Source organism: Anser cygnoides, chromosome 5, assembly GCF_040182565.1.
Source record: "Anser cygnoides isolate HZ-2024a breed goose chromosome 5, Taihu_goose_T2T_genome, whole genome shotgun sequence".
Taxonomy (NCBI): domain Eukaryota; kingdom Metazoa; phylum Chordata; class Aves; order Anseriformes; family Anatidae; genus Anser; species Anser cygnoides.
The window spans coordinates 23,835,723-23,850,256 of record NC_089877.1 but is presented as its reverse complement, the minus strand read 5'-3'; the positions used below and the strand labels follow the sequence as shown (position 1 = coordinate 23,850,256).

Sequence of the window (14,534 nt, the reverse complement as noted above, 5' to 3'; positions counted from 1 at the left end):
TGATATCAGGTGAAACCAATATATCTAAAGCGTATGCATTAAAAATCCTGCAAATGGGAAGGAACTTCCCTTTGCGACACTGCAGGCTGGGGACTCACTGAGGAGTTCCTCTGCTAAAAGCAGCCCTGGGAATCTTGGTAGACATCAAGCTGAACATGACTGCACAGTGTACTCTGGCACCTGAGGTCAACAGAAGTGATTGGCAGGGAATGGTGGTGGAGGATTGCTCCATGAGGGGAGGCAACCTGTGAGATGAGGGCAGCAGAGAAGTGGGCAAGGGTACTAACCTCACTGTCACGGAGTCTGAGAGTTGAATCAGTAAGTCAGGATCAGGATGAGGTCTGAACGCAGTGATCAGCCTGAGGTCTGTGATCACACAGCAAATCCATCATGATGAGGCTGGTCCAGGGTCAATCCAAAAGGCAAGTCAGTGGTTTAGGATCACTGGCAGAACCAAGGTGGTACATGCCTGGGAGCAGATCTGGCTGCTGTGCAGATGAAGTGTTGCTCAGGTGGGCACCAAGCATGAGACTCTCACCTGGAAAGCAATTCCCCAGGGAAGGAGAGGCAGATCCTTACTTCTTTCTCCGCGACAGCCCTTAGCAGCTGTACTCAGTCAATCTTGGACTTAGTCAACTGAGCTCCTAGAAGAGGGAGACAGGCATGACAATGATTATTCTCCTTTCCTTGGTATTTGCTAGACCAATCTAAAATACTACATCCAACTTTGGTGCCCCTCCAATATAGGAAAGGCATCAGATATCTTGTATTTGTTCAGCAGAGGGATAACAATATGGTCAAGTTGCTGGAGCACTTGCCTTATGAGAAGAAGCTGAGGGAGTTGGCTTATTCAATTTGGAAAAGAGACAGCTTTGGTAGTCATGTAGTAGGCAGCCTACCACTACCTACAAGTCATCAAGACAGAGCCAGTTGAAACAAGAGATGTCCAAAATGGATATGAGAAACTTTTTTCACTGTGAAGACAGTCAAGCAGTGAAACACGTTTCCAAGAGAGGTGATGAAGTCTCTGTCCTTGGAGGTTTTCAAGAGCTGACTTGATAAAGCCCTGAGCAGCCTGCCCATACCTCATGGCTGACCCAACTTTGGGAGAGCTCCTGAGGTCCCTTCCATCCTGGGCTGTCTTATAACCCTGTGGCTCTACAATGTCTGATTACTTCATTATCTTAATTCTTATTTATTTCAGTTTCTAGAGTTTTATTTTTTATTATTTTTATATTTATCAACAATAATTTTGAGAGTGAAAAATGGGAGGAGAATGGAAAAAATAAAATTATTTTAAGATAAAAAAGAGGCAATGATATATAATAAAGACATGTAAACTAGGTCTTCAAAAGTTAATTACAATTTACTTATCCTGGCCACCAGTAAGTAAAAGTAGAAGCTTGCTACCCCAAAATACTTCCTTCAAAGAACAAATTAAACCAAATCCAATTGTATCACATGAAACTGCTGGAATTTTAGGTAGTTTTCTGCTACACAACGGAATAAGTTAAATAGGTATTTAAATCAGGAGCAGGTTCTCCAGATAAAACAAAGAAATCAAGAAAAGAAATCTCGCAATAAGTCAATGAAGAAAAGGAAATATAAGACAATGAAAAAGTCTTCATAATGAACAATTAGGAAGTGTCCTTGGAAAAGCTGATGTTCATTTTACACTCCTGATACCACCTTCAAAACTGATGCATATATTTGTAGGAGAACATGTGAATCAGCATGAGCTAATAGCATGTTATTTATCATAAACTAGTCATATTGGGTTCCTTTTCTATTGGCATTTTAGTTTAGATAAGGAATGTGCTTCTGTGTTCAGTCTCCTGGTCATTCCCTCTCACTTCATTTTGGTTCACACTGCAGGCAGGTCTTTGAGGCTACCAAATGTATTTCTTTTGCACAAAACTGAATAATAAATAAATAAATAAAAAGCCACTGTAACTGCTAATGGGCACTTGGTCCACATGACCAGGCTAGAATTGGTTGAAAGCAGAACCTTATGAAACACATATACCATGGACATGGGTCTCAGTACCAACCTTCACTCTATAGTGAAAGTTTCTTCTCATTGGTCTGCACTATTTACTGACACGGGCGTATCAGTTCTTTTCAGGAATTAAAGCACTTGAACAAAATTAAAAATTATCTCATCTGGATTATATTGTAAGAGATGAAAACTCAGTGACATCAACTGAAATTCTAAAATTGACTTCACATGAAACTGGATCAGATTGAAAACCAAGTAGCAACTCATCTGTATGTAATTTTATATTTACCTTTTGAACAATCAGTGTTTTCAAATGATGGGTTAAACAAACCATCTATGTTTTTTGTCACAATTTGCTATTTTTTAAAAAACATTATTGTTTTTCTTTACTTGAAATCAAACGAAAATGAAGCCTGGATACATATCTTTTCTTTCCAGTAGTAGAGAATAAAAATGTATCTCTATCCTCTAGAAGGAAGGCTGAAATCAACTCATATATCCATGTTTCCATCAATTTAGAAAAAGAAAAACTTGGCAGAAAGTTAGGACTAGGCTGTTAAGGATTCCTACTGATAACATTTCTGAATTAAGACCAAATGGAAATTTGTCTTTGATAGCTCTTTTATAGCTGCGTGCAGCTGGATTAAACTTAACTGCAAAGGGAACTCAATTTTCTTTATCATCAATTTGACATTGTTTAACAGATGTTTTCTGGAAACTATTGTAATCTTTTTAATTTGTCTCTGTGTAATGTGCAGCAAATATCCTTGGTTAATAGTCTGATTATTAAATTTAATTATTTTTCTAAAGCATTTTTCATTGTTGCAGAAACTTTGAATCCTAATAACAAGACTATAAAGAACACTGATTTCACTCTGGGTTTAAAGCCCACAACTAGTTTACAACAGACACATGCTAAAACAGTCCTTAATATAAAATGATCTGTGACAGCCTGATGATTATAGATAGTATAATAGATATGGGAATCTTTATTGGTGAGTCTTTGTGTAATGATTCAGAGAGAAAAATTGTCTCAGTATTTGTTCTTGTCATGACCCTCTGATTTTTTTTTTAATCTGGAAACTAAACCTACTGATGGAACTAGTGGAATAGCAATGCATAGAAAGAGAGGTAAATTACTAAGGAAGATCTGTCTGAGCACAGACAAAAAAAATATCAGAATAGAGAAACATATTTGTATTATAATTGTTTTAGGCAAAATGGTGTCTAGTGATGCTTCAGAATTTATTAGTTCATATAAAATAATACTAAGATATTTACGTCAAGCTATCTTGCAGAATATTGCTTTCTTGTGCTACTTCTTTTTTATACCATATGACTTCAGTAGTCATTTGGGGATGAATTCTTATGGTTTATCTTCACAATTATATATCTATTTTGGATAATGGCTTCAACTTCTTTTCCCTATCTGCATATAGGCTTTTCAGAACAGCCTCTCAGCTCCTATAAATAGGCTATGACACCGCCTCTCTCCATTAACATAGGCATACTACTTTAAAACTTCCACGTGTACCTTTATTGCTGGAGGAAGGTGAAGTTGGATCCTACAGCCAGATTGAAAATGGCAGGGTTAAGCCACAGAGGAATGTGGGAGGTGGGGATCATGTCCCTCAGGATGGAAGTCAGGATGGAAGCATGTTAGCAGTGGAAGAACCCATGCAAGTTTTATCCCTGTGTAGGATTTGAGTAGTTTGCTTTAAAAATTTCGCAGACTTTGTTTCATTTCATACTAAAACACCTATGTGCTTTAGTGTATTTTGAAATTCCATACTCTGTGTGAAAGGGTATATGAAAATTATGAAAAATATTATATGAAAAATATTTGAAAAATTATGAAGAATATTATATGAAAAATGAAATTACATACCCTGTGAAGTTACAAAACATGTGTGAAAGCACATCTTCCCACATTGCAGAGTTATCGTGTTAATAAATATTTGGAGCTCTCACAGAAAGTGAGCTAGCATCAAGACAAGTGGTTAAGAATCCTCACAGAACATCCCACTAGTTGGAACACTCTGTCTGGCTTGTCAGAGATCTGTCTTGCCAGACCTGACGCACATTTGCAATTTCTTAGAAAATACTATAATTAAGGGTGAAGTTTTCTATAAGACACCTGACTAAGAAGGCAAGAAAGAGTGAAAAAATGGCTCTGTAACACAAAGATGACTCCATAACATCAGAGACATGGGAAAGTAATTTTCTGCTTCCTAAAATTAGTGTTTAGTATTAAAAAAACAAAACCCATAAACCTACAAACTATTATAGAAATACATGCATAAATTATTTATAACTATTATATACTATTGATTAAACATTTATTTATAAAAACCTACACTTCAGTACAAAAACCAACAATTAGATTTTAGTATAAAAGTCACATTGTTTCAGTAGTCATTTCTTTCACACTTAGGGAGTTTCTGAGGTGAAATTATACCAGTATTTTTATGTTTAGTTGGCTTTGGTAGACTTCTATTCCATTAAATTATTTGATCAGTTTTTAAATCTACGTATGTGTTACACATCAACAGTATCCCATGGCATTGAATTTTACAGGCTTCTTTTACTCTTGTGACAAAATGATTTCCTCCTATGTTTTTAAAATATCTACTCAATAATGTTGTGGTTTAGCCCTGGCAGGCAGCTAAGTACCACACAGCTGCTTGGTCACTCTCCCCAGGTGGTGGTGGGGAGAGAATCAGAGGTAAAAGTACAAGAACTCATGGGTTGAGATAAAGACAGTTTTCTAGGTAAAGCAAAAGTGAAACAAGGAATTCATTCACTACCTCCCATCAGCAGGCAGATGTTCAGCCACTTCCAGGAAAGCAGGGCTCATCATGTATAACGTCGTCTTTGGAAGACAAATGCCATCACTCTGAATGTCCCCCTTTCCTCCTCCTTTCCCCCAGCTGTTATTGCTGATCATGATGCTACATGGTATGGGACATCCCTTGTGTCACTCTGGTCAGCTGTCTTGGCTGTGTCCCCTCCCATCTTCTGGTGCACCCCCGGCCTCCTCACTTTCAGGGCAGCACAAGAAGCAGAAAAGTCCTTGGCTCTGTGCAAGCACTGCTCTGCAATATTAAAAACATCAGTATGTTATCACAACTATTTTCATCAAAAATCCAAAACACAGCATTGTGTGAGCCTCTACAAAGAAAATTAACTCTGTCCCAGCCAAAACCGTGACAAATAATTTAATGTAATGCCATCCAATTATTATTCCATGAGTTTGGGGAGTAAATTTTTTTTTTTTTTTCCAAAAGAGAAAGTTTTTCCTGCTGTTCTTATCTAGTATTACAATATTGTGATTCAATTCAGGTAGAACCAGAATTTCATGCAGTATTTAAGATATAGCTACATCCCAGTTTTGTAGAATGGCCATATTGTTTTGTCCTCTAAACATTTCTTAAAGCTTCAAGCATTCTATTTTCTATTTTGAATGCTGCTGAACATTGAGATAATATTTTGATGGAGATATTCACAATGCAAACAAAATCTGTTACCTAAGCAGTAATAACCAAATCAGAGTTCATCACTGTGTATTTTTAGTTAGGGCTGTTGTTTCTCATGTGCATTAGTTAGCATTTATTGACATTGAATTTGATCTGTCATTTTATCATTCAGTCACTCAGCTCTGTGAAAGACTTTCACATCATTTTACCATCAATTATGATACAAAGTTATTCAGAGCACTAAAAACGATCAGCCGGCCTTGTCACATCACCATTCATTACCTTTCCCAGGTCATTTATACTGAACAGGTATCTCAGCAGATAACAATATCCATTGTGAGAACTAATAATTTATTCCTACCATTTATTTTCTATCTGTTAACCATGTATCACTGCACAAGAGGACTTTCTTACCTTGGGAAAAAAATGTTATCTTTTTAGGATGAGAACATCAAAAGCTTTAGGAATTTAAGTACACCATATCTGTTGAGTTTCCTTTACCTGTACACTCGATGATGTCATCAGTGATTCTAAACGATTTCTGAGGTCTGGCTTCCCTTTATAAAAGCCTACTCGAACCTTCCCCATTATGCTATTTATCTGCATGTTTAAGTAATTTCATATTTGATTTTGTATTTTTCCCATTTGTGCAGGACTAACTGATCAAGTTTTATGAAACTGAACTTTGTGCCCTACACTGAGAAGAGAAAGAATTTGAACCTAAGTTTTCTATCTTCTGTTTGTGCTTTAAATCATAGGGCTGAAAGAGAGCACCTCTGACTCTAAAGATGTGAGGGAGAAAAGGCAAACTGGTTTAGACATCTAACACCACACACACAGGTAATGTTTTTTGAATTTCAAATAGAGACAAGACCTGGACTTCACAAAATGCTTAACAGAGACTTAAATCACACACCCCTGTCTAGCATTGACTAATGGCTATCTTAGGAAACTATCCACACTGACTTTTCTTACACAATCGTTACCCATATCACAGAAGGCACAAAGCTACATCTCTACAAGTTAATTAAACATGCCTGAGCACTGATGGCAGCCAGTAGGCTCCTCGTGCCTGTCCCCAACGCACAAGGCTGCATGCAGACTGCCTACAGGGAATGGAGAGAGAAGTCACCCTAAAGGTCTTCTTTAGGAGATTTCTAGCTGGCTTACTTTAAAAACACACAAAGACTGTTCCAACAGTGGCTCCATATAGACAGTCACCTGTTGGCACACAGTAGCGACCCTCCATACATTTATAGTCTAGAAACAAAGGTCTATGCTGCTTTATGGAGCTAGCTCTCTGTTCTCCCTCTAAATATAACTTTACAATAAAAAATAATTTGAATATACCTCCTTGAGAGAAGCTTTCTGTTCTGTTCTCCAACACCTCAAAGGAATTCAGTTGCATAGTAAAACAATAATAAAGAGTTATATAGTATTACATTCCATTTCCTTAATCCTGAGGCATTATATATATTGCAGCACAATATATTTATTGTATGATAGCAGCTTCTGCCACAAAGGAAGCAAGATTCCTTCGCTAAGTGTTGTCAAGGTGCTGCATGGTCCTACAGCTCCCTACAGGCCTGGGGCTAGGAGCTGCAGAGGTCCCCTGGGCAGCAGGGCCAGGGCCTGGCAACCGCTCTCTAACTTCCCCTCTGGAAACAAGACAGACAGAGAAAATAAAATGAAAAAGCTCAAGTGTCAAGGTAAAGGTAAGATCACTTACTAATTATTGTCATGGGCAAAACAGGTATGACTTGGGGAGAGCTTTGAGAGCAGTTGCCAGGGCCCATGCCTCCGCCCCAACCAGGATCAGGGCAGCTCTGGGGGACAGTGGGGCAGCCCCAGGCCTAGGCACCTCCCTGGGGACAGGGACAGGTTAGGCTGGGAGGTGGGCCTGAGGCTGGGCCTGACTTTGCAGGGCCCACGGCTGGGCAGGACAGGGCTGCGGAGAGCTAGAGACAGGCCCTGCTGAAGCTTTGCTGGGGCACGGGCTCACAGCCTTTTGGCGTGAAATGGGAGACTTGGGCAGGGTTGGGAGGCCTGGGGGGAGAGGTAGCACAGGACAGGGCTGGAAGTGCCCTCAGAGCCCTGATGAATATTTTCAATTCATCTTCAGAAAAAATGGTAATGTGGGGAGAATCCAATCATATAATCACAAAACAGTACAATTCAGGTACACAGGGGAGTATAGAAGAGGTTTCACAGACAAGTATAGCTTTACCATAAGCTAATTTTTGGCTGTTTGAGTTTTACGTTATTTTAATATACTTCTGCACATAAATTGTATAAAATAAAAATTATCCAAATGAGTCAAACATCAATAAAACCATGTCAGCAATACATAATACTTTAAGAGGTTTTAAATAATATAACGTTATGAAAATTAAAATATTACATGCAAATACTGGCTTCCTGATACAGAAACTTACACATGAACTGAGACTGATTAGAGAGCTGAGAAGTATTAATGATGTATTTTTCCTAAAATTTAAGATAATAATTACATTGCTATCAGACCTTAGTTGGTATTTACAAAATGCAATGAGAATGGGTGAATCGCTACATTTGTTTAACATTTTACAAGTAACTCAGTTAACTCTTCTAGACCTTTGCAAAACCCTGCTGATTGAGCAACCAGTAAGACTTCTTGTGTTGAATTTGTTTATAGCTTTCTTCTCACTTGCTTAAAATAATATATATGCATAATATATACAGTTAATGGTATATAATGGAATAAAGATAGGCTGGTACATATGTGGGTCTTGAGCATGGAACAAGTTCTGTGGATACTTCACTGTTTTCTAATACCCATCACTTGTAGGACCAACTGACAGTCTTGTACTTGTACTTTCTTTCTACGGTGCCTTGAGTTAGAATCATGATAATAATAATTGAGGTGGTATACTTGATCCCATGTCTTTCTAGAACTATGAGATTTTTAGAAATCTGAATACAATAGAAAACATTTATGAGTGCTAATGATCGTGTGAAGTATTTGTATCATTTGCATTATCATGTATTTATAAGATTATTTAAATGATGGTCTTACTCTATATGCCAATACAATTGCTGTCATTTTTTTTTCTTTAGGATCAATGCCATTTCATAGAATCATAGAATGATTTGGGTCAGAAGGGGCCTTAAACATCATCTAGTTCCACCCTCCCTGCTATGGGCAGGGACACCTTCCACTAGACCGGGTTGCTCAAAGCCCCATCCAACCTGGCCTTGAACACTTCCAGGGATGGGGCATCGACAACTTCTCTGGGCAATCTTCTCCAGTGCCCCAGCACCCTCATACTAAAGAATTTCTTCTGAATATCTGATCTAAATCTACCCCTTTTTTAAAGCCATTACTTCTTGTCCTATCACTGCACTCCATGATAAAAAGATTCCCTCTCCAGCTTTCCTGCAGACCCCCTTTAGGTACTGGAAGGCTGCTATAAGGTTCCTCTAGGCTGAACAACTCCAACTCCCTCAGCCTCACTTCATAGGAGAGGTGCTCCAGCCCTCTGATCATCTTCATGGTCGTCCTCTGGACTTGCTTCAACAGGTCCATGTCCTTCTTATGTTGGGGACCCCAAAGCTGAACACTGCTCTGATGACTAGCTGATGACTACTGTTGATGTGTCTACAACTGCTGATCCTTAGGCACACTATTGAAAGTAGGGGAGATGTTTCTACCTGAAATACCTAAGGTGTCTCAGACCTTTCACTGCTATTATTGTTAGTTCACAAAAGTTAAAGGACTATTTTAGTAGCCTGTGATCAGGATACTTTGACATTATTCTTTCTCCCTTTTAAGTTTAAAAAATGAGTAGTGATCTGTAATCTGTATATTGGCTTTACTGTACACATGTGTTAATTTATACTGGGAAATTTCTGATTTTCCTTGCACCACACTAGAGGTCAAGATATGTCCCCTAGCTCTCTTAAGTATTCAGCATCTGTTTTGCAGTGCATTCTCACAGAAATTCTATGCAGTGTTTTTAATTGCACTTAGCTGTGATTTGGGAGCTGTGACTTTTTTGTGCTTTCTTTATATGTATTCACTTACATGTTAAAGAGATCACCATAACATTCACATCTGAAGCTTCAGCAAGAGTAAATAGACTACTAGTATATGTTGAAAAAAGAAAAAAGACTACAGGAAAATATAGCCATCACCGTCAGTAAAAAGGAAAATAATCAAAGATTTCTGTCTAACACACTAACTGGTTAGGCTAATTATTGTGAAATGCAATTTGTATTCAACAGTCCAGAAACAAAAGGAGTTCCCAAGGAACCATGCATATTAATTTTTTGGTTTACAGCTATTGCTATGTCAAAACAAAACAAAACAACAACAAACACAGTTGTAACTTCTGTTCCTGTTCGTTATAGCATGGATATGTGTGACAGAAAAGTGAGTGCATGCACAGGTAAACATATAAATGCATTCATGTTTTTAAGACTTTTTTAGTGTTACTGCATGTCAACACAATCCCTGAAAATTTATTTTCTTTTCATCTATTTTTCTTGTCCCATGTTCATATCATGAAACTATTTTTTTATTCTCCTGCTTTGACTGTCCTTGTAGCTTTGTAATCGTTTTCTCCTGTTATAGATTGCTTGCATTTCCTTTGGGCAGCAAGGCATTTTGGCACACTGTGTATTTTTTTGTTTTTCCTGCAGTTCCTCATCTTCTGCAGAGGAAATTGATTTGGGTTTTTCTTTTTATTGTTCATTTAAATGATTGTTTTTCTCTGGAGATGGATTTTGCTGCTTCTAACTTGATTTTATTTTTGTGGCTATGGTGTATTTTTTGGCTGAGATTTGACTAAGATGCTGTTTGTGTTGTGTCTTAAGCCATCAGCACTAATATATTAACATGAGAAGAAAAAGAAGCATAATAATATTTATTTTTTTTTTAAAAAAGGTAAATAAAATGAGTAAGCTATACAGACAAAATATTAAACCTACAGGACATATAATCCAGTGTCATATTTTTTTGCAGGACTTATTTTTCCTATCTGTCTGATAATCACGATAGGGTTGCTTCAACAGATTTTCTTTGAAGAAAACAGGAGACTTACTTTCCTGCTCTCATTAGATAGTGAACTCAGAAGAGGCAAAATTCATAGGCAATAGATACAGGCCAGCTTTGTGTGTACAGAAACCACAGTTTCTGTGAGATTGATGATGACATCTTGGTGAAGCATTTTTTTGCTGAAGATGGCAAGAGAAAGTGCATACATAATGCCTCTTCAGTCACAGAATTATTGCCTGTGGGTTAAACATCAAACCAACTTACGGTTAATGCTGGGCTTTCTTTTCCTGTTCTCCAGTGAGAACATGTTCTAAACATTTTCAGAAGATCTAAAAGCAGTTGTAGGTATAGTCTTTTTTTAGTAAATGCAATTTTTTTGTTGTATGTTTGTTTTTGTTTTCTTTTGTTAGTGACATGACTGGCTTCAGTCTTTCCTCCACTTGATTCTAAGCCAAACTTAACGTTTCACATACCCCACAATATCATAGAAATGATTTATACACATATCGTTGTCTTAACCTCAGGTCATAGATATTACTTAGCAATGGTGCTGGAAATAGAAAAAAAACAAAACACAGTTGTTTTGAACAATTGTGCGACATAATGGTGGAAATAGGGACGGAGAATAGTTTTCCGGCCCCCCAACCCCTGGCAAGTGTATAGTAGTTTTCAATATTTTTCTTGATAGCACTGAATTGAGCTAAAAATGTTTCCAGGGATAAGCATACAGAAGGTAAAGCCATAAAATAAGATTTGCTGAAACAATGGTGGGTAAACTGTTTCCTAGAACCAGTAGGAATACTTTTGATCTATCAGTCAAAACCCTTCCCTGGCCTGAAGAGGGAATTAAACCAATGGATGATCCTGGATTTACAGAGGAAGGGGAGGACTGGGTAAACAGCCGTGGAAGGCTCTCTAGCAGGGAACACAGCGCCAGCACATGAATGAACCAGAACAAAACTACCGATGCCCAAGACAGGGTGTGGTGATGGAAAGACTGTGCTAGTACTTGAGACACTGGGGTGGAGCTGGAAAAATATATACTGCTTGCTTTGGTGGTGCTATTTTCCAAACCAGTGGCATATTCCCCTTTTGCCTGATATTTTCCATCAAGAGTTGAAAATAAATGGCATGAATGGCAATTGCCGACAACTGTAGGAAAGCATCAAGATTTAGGCAGGAGGAAATCCGGACAGGTAATGTTAGTTCTGAAGCCAGCTGCATTTTAGATTAGATTTGATTTCTATTTCTCAAGCTCGGTAGACATTTTACTGACCTTAGCAGGTTAGAAGATACAAGAAAAAGTGTTTGTGGCCTCCTTTCTTAGTCAACAAGGCTGGAAACAAAATATGTTGTAAATTATATGCAGTTAATTTCTGATGTGCATGAATGAATGTTTTTACTGTTGTTTTTGATGAAAAAATAAAATCTCACAGGCTAAGGTTAGACAAAGCTAGATACTTGTCGTTTCTAAGTTTGATATATTCACAGTCAAAACTTAGATCTGCCTCAGCACTGGGAAGGCTTGCATACAGGTGATTTCCCTGCGCAGGAAAAATAAAAGAAAACTAACAAACAAACAAACAAAAAAAACAGATACCAGAAGTGAACTGGGACTGAACCACTGTCCTGAGGCTACCCCTAGGAAAAATGGCAGCAGCAGCCTGCCTGGCCTAGCCCCATCATCCTGAAGATGGGTTTCTCAGTTCCTGCAACAGAGAAGATTGTATGTGATGCACAGCATTGCTGCAAATGGTGAGAGTGTGGAAGTGAGGAAGGAAATGATGGGTGAAATGATGGGTGGGGAAAGCAAAATTCATGTAACACTGTGAGCATTTTATTGCCAACAGTGATCAAAACTCAGGCCTCTTGCACTTTTGTCTACATGATTACCTACAATCATAAACAATGTTTGCATTTCCCTATCCAAAGGAATATTGTTAGAAAAGTCATGATAAATGAGAGAAGGAAAAGACATAGAGCTGAACAGGCATTGATCTCCTCCATATTCAACAGGTACTGAAGTGGTTTCAAGGACGCTCGGGTGGACAGTGATGGCCAAATACTGAATTGTAACTGGCCAGTGTTGTCAAAGGCTACCTTGACAATTGTCTTTGCAGATTTGCATCACCTAACAACCTTCTGGGCACTTGGGGCACAATTTTAAGGGACTTTGCTGTATGAAGAAAAGAGAGGATAGATGAGTCCTGAAGACATTCCATATGCTTATCCACAGTCCAGGTCAAACACCCTCTTGCTCTTCTGCTAGTGTTGCTTCTTGGGAACATTAAAAGAGAGGGATGGTGATGATGAAAGGGTGGTGATGAAAGACGTGGGCTTGGACATCTGGGAACTAAATCCCAGGAAATGTTATAACATGTAGTCATCTTGTGATGCAGTGGGATCTTTCTTACAGCCCTTTTCGTTTATAGTAAGGCAAATATCCAAGCAAATATTATAGTCATCATAATATTATGGGGTCTACAGTCTTCTTCTACATGTTCAAATGATGGATGATTTGAAATGGGCTTTTGATTGCTTTTTTAATATGGAGGAATTTCACAAAATAGAAATAATTACCACCAGGTTCTACTTAGCAGTTGGAAGGCACGAGAAGGAGTTGCATTACTCAGCCTTCTATTCTGCTGAAAGTAACATGATGTTCAGAGAAGCAGAGTTTCCATCCATAATCTTTGAGAGCAAGGTATTATCATAAAACCTGTATGCACACAGTCAGCACAGCTGACACATCAGCACAGACTGGTGAAAGCCTGGTTACAAACTGTGCAAACTTCTGTTCATTGTTTGGTGAATATAATTATCTTTCTTAATAGACAAAAATAAAAGCTACTTCTTCATCTCTGTTTTGGTTTATGGCAAATAAACTAAAAAGCAAAGCCCCATTGGTGCAGTTCTTACAAGTTCACTGTTTATTAAACTGTGAACAAGGCTGTAAATTTGTTGACAATTTTCAATTTTCAAAACACATCCAAAAAAAACCACATCTCTCAGCAATTGGAAGAAGATAAGAAGGGTTGCACATGGTTTCTGGTTTCCATGAACCTGGTAACACAGTGTCCCTTGCACCACTTGAGGTAGAAATATTGTTCCCTGGGAGTAGGTATTCTATAAGCACTGCAAAATTGACTGCTGCCCTGGTAGTCCTTGCAAAAGTCTACTTCTTCCATGTCTCAGCCTTTCATCCAAGTAGCAAGTGATGAGACCTTGATTAACAGCTATCCACAGAATTTCATGTCAAAACATGGAGGTCTCAACAAATATTTGTTTGTCCTACTCAAGGCTATGTCTACCACACAAAATCTTACTTCTGGATAAAAATACAAGACAAATAAAAGTTGTACACACTGCACAACATGAATTCCTAGCCCTTTCTGAAAATATCTCTCAGTAACTTACTCATCTGACAGCGATGTACAGAGTTACATCACAAATACTGCTTCCCAAAGTTACCGTGGCCAGAAGCCTCTGTTACTTACATTACATTCTCACAATCTGCAGCTGTGTCAACACACTGAGCTCAAACTGAGCTCTCTAGCTCATATTAACTGTTTCTCTACCAACATAGTAGAGACATATTATGGTCCCATTTCTATTTTGTGGGCAGAATAATATCTCTTAGATTGTCTGACTGTTGCTCCATTCTGTTCATCTATTTATTATTACTATTTTTTAATAGATGAAGTTATTCTGAGGAAATAGTCAGGATTTTCCCTTGAGCATCCCCCAGCTCAGCCTGTGGACCTGAGAAGAGTTGTTTCCTTATCTTCAGCAAATTAATAGATAGAGGCCTTACATCCTTTACTTTTAATGACAGTAAAAGTAGAGTAGTTTTACTTTGCATAAAAGACTTCTTCAGAGGCAGTATGCCGTCATATCTAGAATGCTAGTGCTTTATTTCATACACTCAAAGAACACGGTACAACACACGACTCTCCTTTAACAGTCCTGTACATGGTCTCTTGCAATTGTCTACCTAGACAATAAAAATGTTTCATGCACTTCA

The 14,534-nt window shown here is 38.1% G+C and overlaps 2 long non-coding RNA genes across 3 annotated transcripts in view; one reads left to right on the top strand and one right to left on the bottom strand.

The window, feature by feature from the left end:
* LOC106031726 (uncharacterized) overlaps positions 1 to 7,362 on the bottom strand; it is a 52,768-nt gene extending 45,406 nt beyond the window's left edge. Inside the window, exons 1-3 of one of the 2 annotated variants that reach the window (XR_010831711.1) lie at positions 7,205 to 7,362; positions 4,807 to 5,094; positions 288 to 644 (exon numbers count right to left, since the gene is read on the bottom strand). This is a non-coding gene — a long non-coding RNA (uncharacterized lncRNA). Of the gene's footprint in view, positions 1 to 287; positions 645 to 4,806; positions 5,095 to 6,825; positions 6,962 to 7,204 lie in introns of those variants that run through there. The other variant, XR_010831710.1, reaches the window with a different exon arrangement.
* Positions 7,061 to 14,534, top strand: part of LOC106031725 (uncharacterized) — a 188,989-nt gene continuing 181,515 nt past the window's right edge. Inside the window, exon 1 of the long non-coding RNA XR_010831712.1 lies at positions 7,061 to 7,190. This is a non-coding gene — a long non-coding RNA (uncharacterized lncRNA). The remainder of the gene's footprint in view (positions 7,191 to 14,534) is intronic.